Genomic DNA, 12,216 nt, shown 5'->3' on the forward strand with positions numbered 1-12,216 from the left:
ACGCGGTCTGCACGTCCAGCACGAACGCTGGTCCAACTGAGGCGCCAGGTGGAAATGGCATGGCAAGCCGTTCCACAGGACTATATCCAGCATCTCTACGATCGTCTCCATGGGAGAATAGCAGCCTGCATTGCTGCGAAAGGTGGATATACACAGTACTAGTGCCGATATTGTGCATGCTCTGTTGCCTGTGTCTATGTGCCTGTGGTTCTGTCAGTGTGATCATGTGATGTATCTGACCCCAGGAATGTGTCAATAAAGTTTCCCCTTCCTGGGACAATGAATTCACGGTGTTCTTATTTCAATTTCCAGGAGTGTAGTTCTAAGATTTTGTATCGCGAAATATGGGAGACAGTGTCACAGAAAAAATACAGGATTTGAGTTGTACATCATTAAAAGAGAGTCGTTTTTCGTTGCGACGGAATCTTGTCACGAAATTCCAACCAGCAACTTTCTCCTACGAATGCGAAAACATTTTGTTGACACATAGGGAGAAACGATCACCACAATAAAATAAGGGAATCTGAGATCGTACGCGGGCTATACGAGATTGGAATAATAGAGAATTGTGAAGGTGGTTCGATGATCCCTCTGCCAGGCCCTTAAATGTGATTTGCAGAGTATCCATGTAGATGCAGATTTAGAATGGTTTGATTCTGTACTTAATGTGATAAAGTTCAGTTGCAAAGTGTGTAGTGTTATCGTAAAAATACCTGCTTCACACCTAATGGATAAGGCACACAAATTGAACCTATATGAAAAGTAATTTTGCTTTAATAATTACTATGAACTATTTTCTGAGGTTAATTGACCTTAATATTTGAATTACTTCCTTTAAAGTATGAACATATAAACTATTTCAAGTGTAGTTAGAAAGCAATAATGGCAAATATCATTTTGTTTCTGAAATAATCACAGAATTTGCCTGTAAAGACAGTTTCCGTTTATGGGCCCCCACTATATTCTATTCTATTATAAGAAAGATAAACTGAATACTGCTTTTGCTTAGGAAAATGAGAAGAATTTCCATAAAAGTGTGCATACAAAAAGTGTCTGTGTAATGAAACTTCCTGGCAGATTAAAACTGTGTGCCCGACCGAGACTCGAACTCAGGACCTTTGCCTTTCGCGGGCAGGTGCTCTACCTGGCAGAAGTAAAGCTGTGAGTACCGGACGTGAGTCGTGCTTCGGTAGCTCAGATGGTAGAGCACTTGCCTGCAAAAGGCAAAGGTCCCGAGTTTGAGTCTCGGTCGGGCACACAGTTTTAATCTTCCAGAAAGTTTCATATCAGCGCACACTCCGCTGCAGAGTGAGAATCTCATTCTGGATGTCTGTGTAATGTTCTTTAACTTCATTTGCGGTGTCGGTATGTTAGTTAAACCAGGTCTCTGGTCGTGCCCTATTTTAGCCTCGTCAGGGTTTTAGTAACATCTTATTGCTGAGTTAGCAATTGATTGCAACAGTAACTATTATTACTATGAGTGAAAGAACTTTTAAAATTCCTACGATTTCTGATTTGTGTAAATACTAACTAATGCCACCCACTTCTCAGTTCGTCCGGTAGTGGTGTGTATTCATTGCACTATTCAGAAGGAGTATTAATGAAAGTCAATTTAGTAGCTCACATTCAATTTTCTTGAAATATAATGTTTCAGATTATGATTCCTAGTTAGGCTTGCGACTGTTTATTATTTCATTGGTATGAATGTCAATAATAGTATTACCTCCAAAGTAAAGTGTATCAGTTTTCTATTATTTTCCACTTACACGAAATCAATGTTTCCATACCCTCTGTCCATCAGGTATACACACGGTAAAATAGATACAAAAATCCTCCCAGAGGGTAACACTAAACTGCGAGCATAGCGCTCTACTTGCGGCAAACTTGTAGCCTGCTTGTTATACGTGGCTGCCCTGTGACAGGACTAAAAATTCAGTTACTAGGGAAATACTGTGTTATACTCTTATGCTCCTCGCATCACTGCAGTCTGTGCTGCTGAAATGCGGGTGTCAATGGAACTCAATGTACTTATCGTCGGGCAAAGAGAACCCCCTGCCCCCTTTCAGCCATCGTGCCTCTGTGAAGTTAGAGACTGCGTGCCTTGTTGTCCCGCTACAAGTGGTTGCAATTACACCCGCTTTTTGGGGTGGCTCCCTTCCTGCCTGTTGCACAATGTAGCGGTCGTCAGCTGCTGCAATTGACCTCTTCTTCTTCGGGCAGCCAGTCCCTGTGGCCGAGCGGTTCTAGATCCTTCAGTCCGGAACCGCGCTGCTGATACGGTCGCAGGTACGAATCCTGCCTCGGGCATGGATATGTGTGATGTCCTTTAGGTTAGTTAGGCGTAAGTAGTTCTAAGTCCAGGGGACTGATGACCTCAGATGTTAAGTCGCATAGTGCTCAGAGCCACTTGAAATCCTTCGGGCACCAGTGCCGTAGTGCGGAACGCTCCCCATGCACATGAAACAATGCTGGGAGCAATACCAAACTCTTAGGCTGTACACGTCATACTTTGTCCTACTTCCAGTTTCCCGATGACCTTTCCCCACTTGAGGTTATCGAAATGATGTCTCCGGTCATTTTATAATGGAGAACACCACCACACTGCACTGTTACTGTTGAGTAATTGACGAAATGGGAGATACGATACTGCGTGAAGAGTTTGACAGAGCACTGAAAGACCTGAGTCGAAACAAGGCCCCCGGAGTAGACAACATTCCATTAGAACTACTGACGGCCTTGGGAGAGCCAGTCATGACAAAACTCTACCAGCTGGTGAGCAAGATGTATGAGACAGGCGAAATACCCTCAGACTTCAAGAAGAATATAATAATTCCAATCCCAAAGAAAGCAGGTGCTGACAGATGTGAAAATTACCGAACTGTCAGTTTAATAAGTCACAGCTGCAAAATACTAACGCGAATTCTTTACAGACGAATGGAAAAACTGGTAGATGCGGACCTCGGGGAGGACCAGTTTGGATTCCGTCGAAATGTTGGAACACGTGAGGCAATACTGACCTTACGACTTATCTTAGAAGAAAGATTAAGAAAAGGCAAACCTACGTTTCTAGCATTTGTAGACTTAGAGAAAGCTTTTGACAATGTTGACTGGAATACTCTTTTTCAAATTCTAAAGGTGGCAGGGGTAAAATACAGGGAGCGAAAGGCTATTTACAATTTGTACAGAAACCAGATGGCAGTCATAAGAGTCGAGGGGCATGAAAGGGAAGCAGTGGTTGGGAAAGGAGTGAGACAGGGTTGTAGCCTCTCCCCGATGTTATTCAATCTGTATATTGAGCAAGCAGTAAAGGAAACAAAAGAAAATTTGGAGTAGGTATTAAAATTCATGGAGACGAAGTAAAAACTTTGAGGTTCGCCGATGACATTGTAATTCTGTCAGAGACGGCAAAGGACTTGGAAGAGCAGTTGAACGGAATGGACAGTGTCTTGAAAGGAGGATATAAGATGAACATCAACAAAAGCAAAACGAGGATAATGGAATGTAGTCAAATTAAATCGGGTGATGCTGAGGGAATTAGATTAGGAAATGAGACACTTAAAGTAGTAAAGGAGTTTTGCTATTTAGTAAATAAAATAACTGATGATGGTCGAAGTAGAGAGGATATAAAATGTAGGCTGGCAATGGCAAGGAAAGCGTTTCTGAAGAAGAGAAATTTGTTAACATCGAATATAGATTTATGTATCAGGAAGTCGTTTCTGAAAGTATTTGTTTGGAGTGTAGCCATGTATGGAAGTGAAACATGGACGATAACTAGTTTGGAAAAGAAGAGAATAGAAGCTTTCGAAATGTGGTGCTACAGAAGAATACTGAAGATAAGGTGGATAGATCACGTAACTAATGAGGAGGTATTGGATAGGATTGGGGAGAAGAGAAGTTTGTGGCACAACTTGACTAGAAGAAGGGATCGGTTGGTAGGACATGTTTTGAGGCATCAAGGGATCACAAATTTAGCATTGGAGGGCAGCGTGGAGGGTAAAAATCGTAGAGGGAGACCGAGAGATGAGATTCAGAAGGATGTAGGTTGCAGTAGGTACTGGGAGATGAAGCAGCTTGGACAGGATAGAGTAGCATGGAGAGCTGCGTCAAACCAGTCTCAGGACTGAAGACAACAACAACAACAACAACAACAACAACAATTGACACACACTGTCTTGTCTGACTACTTCAACTGCCTCGTGTTGCGGAGCCAGCCCCATTCGCCGCTATAGGCACACTAATGTCGTGACATGTGATATCAAGTTTTTTGAGCGCGACTGGGATAAATCTTGCAACATGTTCCCATACTTTAATTCATTTCACAGTTTAGCAGAGCAATGTGCTGTATATATTTTGTTTCCTGTAAGTGGTTTTCTATTCTTGAAGCGGTAGGGAGCTGGTAGGGGAGTGGTAAGTTGCTGGGAAAAGTAAATAGTATATACAGGAACAACAATACATTACTTTCAAACAAAACAGCGTTTTAACAGCAACGGATAACAATTCATGTGCGAGAGTCAACGAATTTTACCAAAGCTTTAGGCCATGAACACTTAAGTGTAATTCCAAAGTTTTACAGAAAATCTGTACGATTACAGCAACGTCTAAAATAAAATACAGAAACGAGTGAAGACAACCATAGCATTTCGTGCCCAACAGCCTTAGGGTACGCGTTAACAACAACAACAACAACTATAATAATAATTATAAACGCCATTAACTAAATTAACGGAAAAGTTCCGATCAGGTTGTTACAGAAGAGTTCACTAGATCACAAGAAGGCCCAAATATTTCTATAACCTTAATGCAAATATCCAGTTACTGGCGAACAAGATAAGTGAGATCTCTCAAAATGTTAAACATACTATTCTTACGCTGGGGCAGCAAAGGGCGACCAACGTGCAACTCAACAGTAGGAGAGCACATTCAAATGTAGTGGAACAGTGAGGAACTTATACTAATGTGCGAACATGAAATTAGCTGGTCAACTGTCTTACAGGGTCGTAAGATACCTCTGTTCAATGGTGCGCAAAGGGCTGAACAGAACTCAGAGGTGCATCATGTTCACTATTCTTTTTGTTTACTTAGCTGTGAACTTAGATCCACTCGCAGACATATAGTGCCATACAGTGACACCCCCTTCTGAGTTCCTCTTTAATTCAATACAATAAAAATATTATGAAATTACTATTAGTTCCCTTCCAACACACAGACTGCATTAACACTGTATCACTGAAACAGGAAAACAATCTCACCAATGAGTGGTGGAAGTTTGGCGAGCATGATACACTCCTGGAAATTGAAATAAGAGCACCGTGAATTCATTGTCCCAGGAAGGGGAAACTTTATTGACACATTCCTGGGGTCAGATAAATCACATGATCACACTGACAGAACCACAGGCACATAGACACAGGCAATTGAGCATGCACAATGTCGGCACTAGTACTGTGTATATCCACCCTTCGCAGCAATGCAGGCTGTTATTCTCCCATGGAGACGATCGTAGAGATGCTGGATGTAGTCCTGTGGAACGGCTTGCCATGCCATTTCCACCTGGCGCCTCAGTTGGACCAGCGTTCGTGCTGGACGTGCAGACCGCGTGAGACGACGTCTCATCCAGTCCCAAACATGCTCAATGGGGGACAGATCCGGAGATCTTGCTGGCCAGGGTAGTTAACTTACACCTTCTAGAGCACGTTGGGTGGCACGGGATACACGCGGACGTGCATTGTCCTATTGGAACAGTAATTTCCCTTGCCGGTCTAGGAATGGTAGAACGATGAGTTCGATGACGGTTTGGATGTACCGTGCACTATTCAGTGTCCCCTCGACGATCACCAGAGGTGTACGGCCAGTGTAGGAGATCGCTCCCCACACCATGATGCCGGGTGTTGGCCCTGTGTACCTCGGTCGTATGCAGTCCTGATTGTGGCGCTCACCTGCACGGCGCCAAACACGCATACGATCATCATTGGCACCAAGGCAGAAGCGACTCTCATCGCTGAAGACGACACGTCTCCATTCGTCCCTGCATTCACGCCTGTCGCGACACCACTGGAGGCGAGCTGCACGATGTTGGGGCGTGAGCGGATGACGGCCTAACGGTGTGCGGGACCGTAGCCCAGCTTCATGGAGACGGTTGCGAATGGTCCTCGCCGATACCCCAGGAGCAACAGTGTCCCTAATTTGATGGGAAGTGGCGGTGCGGTCCACTACGGCACTGCGTAGGATCCTACGGTCTTGGCGTGCATCCGTGCGTCACTGCGGTCCGGTCCCGGGCACGTGCACCTTCCGCCGACCACTGGTGACAACATCGATGTACTGTGGAGACCTCACGCCCCACGTGTTGAACAATTCAGCGGTACGTCCACCCGGCCTCCCGCATGCCCACTATACGCCCTCGCTCAAAGTCCGTCAACTGCACATACTGTTCACGTCCACGCTGCCGCGGCATGCTACCACTGTTGAAGACTGCGATGGCTCTCCGTATGCCACGGCAAACTGGCTGACACTGACGGCGGCGGTGCACAAATGCTGCGCAGCTAGCGCCATTCGACGGCCAACACCGCGGTTCCTGGTGTGTCCGCTGTGCCGTGCGTATGATCATTGCTTGTACAACCCTCTCGCAGTGTCCGGAGCAAGTATGGTGGGTCTGACACACCGGTGTCAATGTGTTCTTTTTTCCATTTCCAGGAGTGTATATAGAAAGTTTTAGAGCAATTAATCGGGGATGCTCCATAGACAGTATAAACACTCGGAGCTTGTAAATGCGATTAAAAGCCACTCCTCTCACCAATGTGATAATAGAACCCAAAAAATGCCAATAGTAAATGTAATGATTCACTCACATTCACCACAAGTTGCGAAACGCCCTCGAAGTGGCTAGAGATTACCCAGTACAGAATTAAACGAGCACATACATACCTCAAAATTTAAAATGCCAGCCACAGGAGAATCACTCCCTCACTAGAAAGGTAACCACGATGTCTGATGTCACTATAATTGTTTATCAAATTTGAAATTGCTGTTCGTTAGTTGTAAATGGGCACTGACCATAAAATCTACAGTACTGAGGTGAGACGGATTCCCAAGCCGAGTCTGCTTCCTCCAAATGGCTGAGTGGCTAACGGTCTGAATTTCAACCTGTGTCTCGGTGCAACAACACACACTCGGAGCCAGACTGCCGACTTCATTCGATGTTCAGCCTACAGGGTGTTAAAACATTTGCAGCAGTCACGGATCCCAAACTATACACAATTCTGCCGACAAGACAAGACACTGTACTGAACAGTTTTATACATTGCCCCTCGGCTGTTATTGATATAAGCGACAGGCCCCGATATGGAATGTGCATGGCTCAGCTCTCCCCCACATAAGTTGCAACACGTGGGGCAGGGGTGACAAAGTGTCAAGGGCCCTCCAGCATTCTAGTTAACACTGGTGGTGATCTTTAAAATTGGCTAATATGAGATTGTGAACCTGGTAATTTTACTAATATATAGGTTTTGTATCACGAAACTCACTTGGGAAGCCATTTGGACAATTTTGTATGGTTGCACAAACCGTGGCATTGTCTTACAAGTGACCTCCTGTCTCCTTTGTCTTGCACTCAGAAGTTCTTTAGGAAGACTAGATCTGCTCTCCGTAGTGAGGTTGGACACCTACTCATCAGGAAGCCTCTCTCCAGTGTGCAAGTCTGATGTTATTCTTGGAATTCACTCTCAAATATTCGCTGGACGCTATGTAACCTAGAAACGAACTCTCCTTTCGAGCCATGTTGACTTCAGACGTTTTTACTGTCAACCCCACTTCACGTAGATGGCAAACAACTTGGCCTTTGTTGTTCAGGGGTTTTATAAAGGTTTCGCTATAAGCCACCATATCATCCAAGTAATTACAGATACATTTACATTTTAGCGCACACACCAGAAAATCTAAGAGTCACTACAACATGGCTGCCCCTGTAGTCAGACTGAATGGAACATGGTGATACTCAAAGCGATGTCAATCTTTTCAAAACACTGTCAGTGGCTTAGACTCTTCTGTGAGATGGAAGGTCTGGCTCATGTTGAGAATGGTGCAGTACTACACGCCGGAAAAACCACGTGAAGCAATTGTTCAGATGGGGCAGTGGTCCTAATTCCTGAATAACTTTCTGGTTTACAGCCCAATAGTCAACCACTGGACGGTATCCTTGTTCACTGGGTTTGGGTACCAAGATAAGGGGCAATGCAAACGGGGGATACTACATGCCAGATTGCTCCATCGTCCAGAAGCTGGTCGCTAATTTTCCTCAGTTTTCTCTCTTGGACGGTAACAAGGGATAGGGAGACTGTCAAACTGAGCCTGGTCCATGAGCAAAATCTTGTACTGTATCTTATCAGTCGTACCCAGCCCTTCAGTCGGTACATCCTGATATCGTCTTAAGAACTCCAACAGAGCCGCTCCCCCTTCCCTCCCTGGCTTTGTATGTAAATGAGAAATATCGAAAGGCTACAACTCCATCCTCATAGAACACAGCCTGTGAACACGCATATGTATACACAAAAGGTATTCCTCATCTAGTCTAATTTGAAAATGATGACACTGTCGACAAAATTCAATACGCATCCAGTGTGCACCCCAGGAGCATATCTGTGCTGAGACCTTCTATTGCAGCAAACTCGACAGTCCAGGACAACACCTAGTGCTGTGCTGCAGCCAGATGGGTAGCTTAGAGATACCTGAAAATTTGTTGTACGCCCTTGAATCCAGTAGTGACTCATTACTCCTTGAGACCAATAACATGATCAAAGGTTAGTGGTTCACAGCAGAGCACACAGTAGATAAATCCGTGAAAGAACTCTGACTTCATTGAAGTGCTTTAAAGAACTGTGTAGGCTCCTACACCAGCCTGCACCTTTGTGGCGTGGTACCAGGCAATCCTGTATGTAGTGCCTTGCCTGGCTGCACCAAAAATGTGCTCTCACATAATCGGCCTTACGATTAGGCCGCCTACAGCCAGCAGTCGATTTTTGCAGCCCTAAGGTTGATAGCAGATGACCATGCTTCTCGACACTGAAACAAACATTTTCGATGCTTAGTCACAGAACATTTGATGCTTGCCAAAAACCACAGTCCTCCGCTAGTTTTCGCATACACTCTGATGTATTAGTTACTGATTATGACGCTGAAATGTTACGGCACAAACCCATCATGGTCGATTCGGATATCCTAGATGTACTGCATCAAGATTTCTTTGTTTCCCTGACCTAGTAAAATTATAGACTCGCAAAATCATTGCAGAATTGGCTAGACAGGTTTCCTCCTAGCGTTCTCCTTCAGAACGCTCTTGATTTTCCACCTTAATCAAGATCTTCTGACATTATTCTGCTTAACTTACCATGAGTCACAGGGTAAACAACCTAGTGAGTGACTCGCAAGACATCTGCTTGATCCTCTAAGCGCACAATTAGCCCCAACAAATAACTCGTCCATCACTATCAAAGGACAGGCTTTCGATTCCCTGTACTAGAGACCAAAGCGAGTAACTTGCTAAATAACCCTCAGCCTTCTATCTGACGTCATCCTACAGCTGTTTGTTGCTGATTCACTTGCCCAGGAACTAAACACTTCCTGTTCCACACCTACCATTTCCACAAGTTACTTGCGAGTTCTAAACAGATAACCTTGTCGATCAGTTCCTCAACTGCCAATTTCTTTTTAGGATCTGAGTTCACTAATCTCAGGTCTCGGACTCGATTTCTAAGTGATTAAGGTACCTGAGTGTGGTAAAAACACTGCCCTGTAGTAACTCAATATTAACTTGCACAGCCACCAGGAACCTGCCGCAAATAGATCAATCGTTACTTCTACCTCTCACGATGTTGGTTGTAACGTGCCCCTCGCAAGCGTTGACTGACCTCAGCCTCCATGCTCAGTATGGGTAACTAGTATTGTAGCTAGGCATTTGAAAGACAGACAACACTCCTCTCTGATACATGACCATGCGTGTTCTGACAGCTCTCTGAAATTAAAAACCAAATATGCAGTACACAAAAAATATTCTCTCTCAACTAGTACAAGGATCAGAACCCTGCCACTCATACATAACCATGTTCTCCTACCACTGAAGTGGTAGGGAGGTGATTGGGGAGTGATACGGTGCTGGGAAAATCAGATTGTATTTCTATTAAAAAAGCAATTTATTACCTCTTAAATTAAACATCAGCAAAGGATAACAATTGAGGTGGAAGAGCCAGTGACCTTTAGGCAAAAATTTAGCCCAAAAACAATTACGTACAATTTCCAAATTTTAAAGACCTATTGTACAAGTACGGCAGCACCTAAAATAAAATACAAAAAAGAACCAAGACAACATTAGCACTTGGCAGCCAAGAACTTCAGGTCAAGCAATAACAATAATAATAATAAATCTGAACAACTAAATTAGTTGCCTGTACCCAATCAGGTTGTTATGGAACAATTCACCAGGATACAAGAAGGCTCATGAATGTCAGTAACTTTAATCCAAATACCGTAATGTTGTCAGAGAGGCTACAGTTTTCTTCGTAGAGCACGACTAATCAAATGTTTGTTAAATGAATATTCGCAGAATGTTAAAGGTACATATCGGTATTGATTTCAGATACAGGTGAAGTCCACCGTGAATTCAAAAATGATTTTAAATTTGAAAACATTCTGCCATCAGCCAATGCAAGAAAATACCAACAGCCACACATCGATGACGATATCAAAGATTTTCCCAAATAGCTTTAGAAAAGTATTTGACATAAACGTTCTTTACTAATTAATCTTAGTACCAGCCACTCAGATTATGATGGAAGCTATAAAATTAATTGTTAGCACTACTGGATATTATATGGGGCCAGTTTTTAAGTAAGTACCATTTTGAAATAAAAATAAAAATATAAAATAAGCAGGCTTTTCTTAGTAATTTTATTCTTACATGACAGGCTGTACTTTAAACAACTTTTGTACATAGCTCCCACCAATATTAAGGCATTTATAGTATCGTGCAACCAGCTCTGAATATCACCTTCGTAGAAATTTGCTGCCTAGCGCAAATCTCGGTAATTTAAACGTTATGTAATAGCTGCATAGAGCACACTTATTGATACTTGAGTAAACTGATCATATAACGTCGAAATCGCAAAGCGTCAGTTCTCTCTCGCTTTTTCATAAACTGTCTGCACGCAATCGTCAGCAGTGACTCAAGGACGCCCTCTTCGATCCTCATCATGCACAATCGTACAACCATTTTTAAATTCTCTCACCCACTCCCGGACCATCCCCTCTCTCATAAATGCCAGGAAGTGTGATTTATTCAATTGAGACAGAACGGTTAAATATCGAAACTTACGCTCACGCAGCAGATTTCTACGAAGTGGTTTCACAATACGATAAGTGCCTTAATATTGGTTAGAATTATGTAGAAAAGTAAAAGGCTTTCATGTAAGCATACTACTTGCTTCACTTTTATCTTAAAACAGTACTTACCTAAAAAAAAAAAAAAAAAAAAAACCACGCCTCGTAAAAGATCACCCACCAGCACATTAGAGAATTTAAAATAGAACTGCCTTGAGGTAACTAAATAAAGTTAAATCTTCAATTAAAAACTAACTCTTAAAACAGTTAATGGCTGTATACATCTAGCGGTACAGGTAGTAAATACATGAGATTTAGCGTAGGAAGACAAACGAGCGCGCAACGAGATAGTAGAACAAGGGCGAGTACATTCAACTGGAGTAGAACAGTCAACAACTTTTAGTTAATGCATACTTGAAATTAGCTGGCCAACTGTTTACAAAGACGTAAGATACCTCTGTGCATTCCTGTGCAAAGGATTGAACAGAACTCTGAGGTGGCTCCCGTTCACTTTCCTTTTTATTTCATTTGAATTACCTGTGAATTTAGCTCCTCTCAGAGCCACACAGTACACTACTGCAAGACCCGACGCCGTGCACCCTCTAGTTCAAATACTTCAAATGGCTCTGAGCACTACGGGACTTAACTTCTGAGGTCATCAGTCCCCTAGAACTTTGAACTACTTAAACCTAACTAACCTAGGGACATCACACACATGCATTCCCGAGGCAGGATTCGAACCTGCGACCGTAGCGGTCGCGCGGTTCCAGACTGTAGCGTCAAGAACCGCTCGGCCACCCCGGCCGGCCGCCCTCTAGTATTCAATACCATAATTACTATGAAATGACCTTG

The sequence above is a fragment of the Schistocerca gregaria genome, chromosome 1, assembly GCF_023897955.1.
Source record: "Schistocerca gregaria isolate iqSchGreg1 chromosome 1, iqSchGreg1.2, whole genome shotgun sequence".
NCBI lineage: Eukaryota > Metazoa > Arthropoda > Insecta > Orthoptera > Acrididae > Schistocerca > Schistocerca gregaria.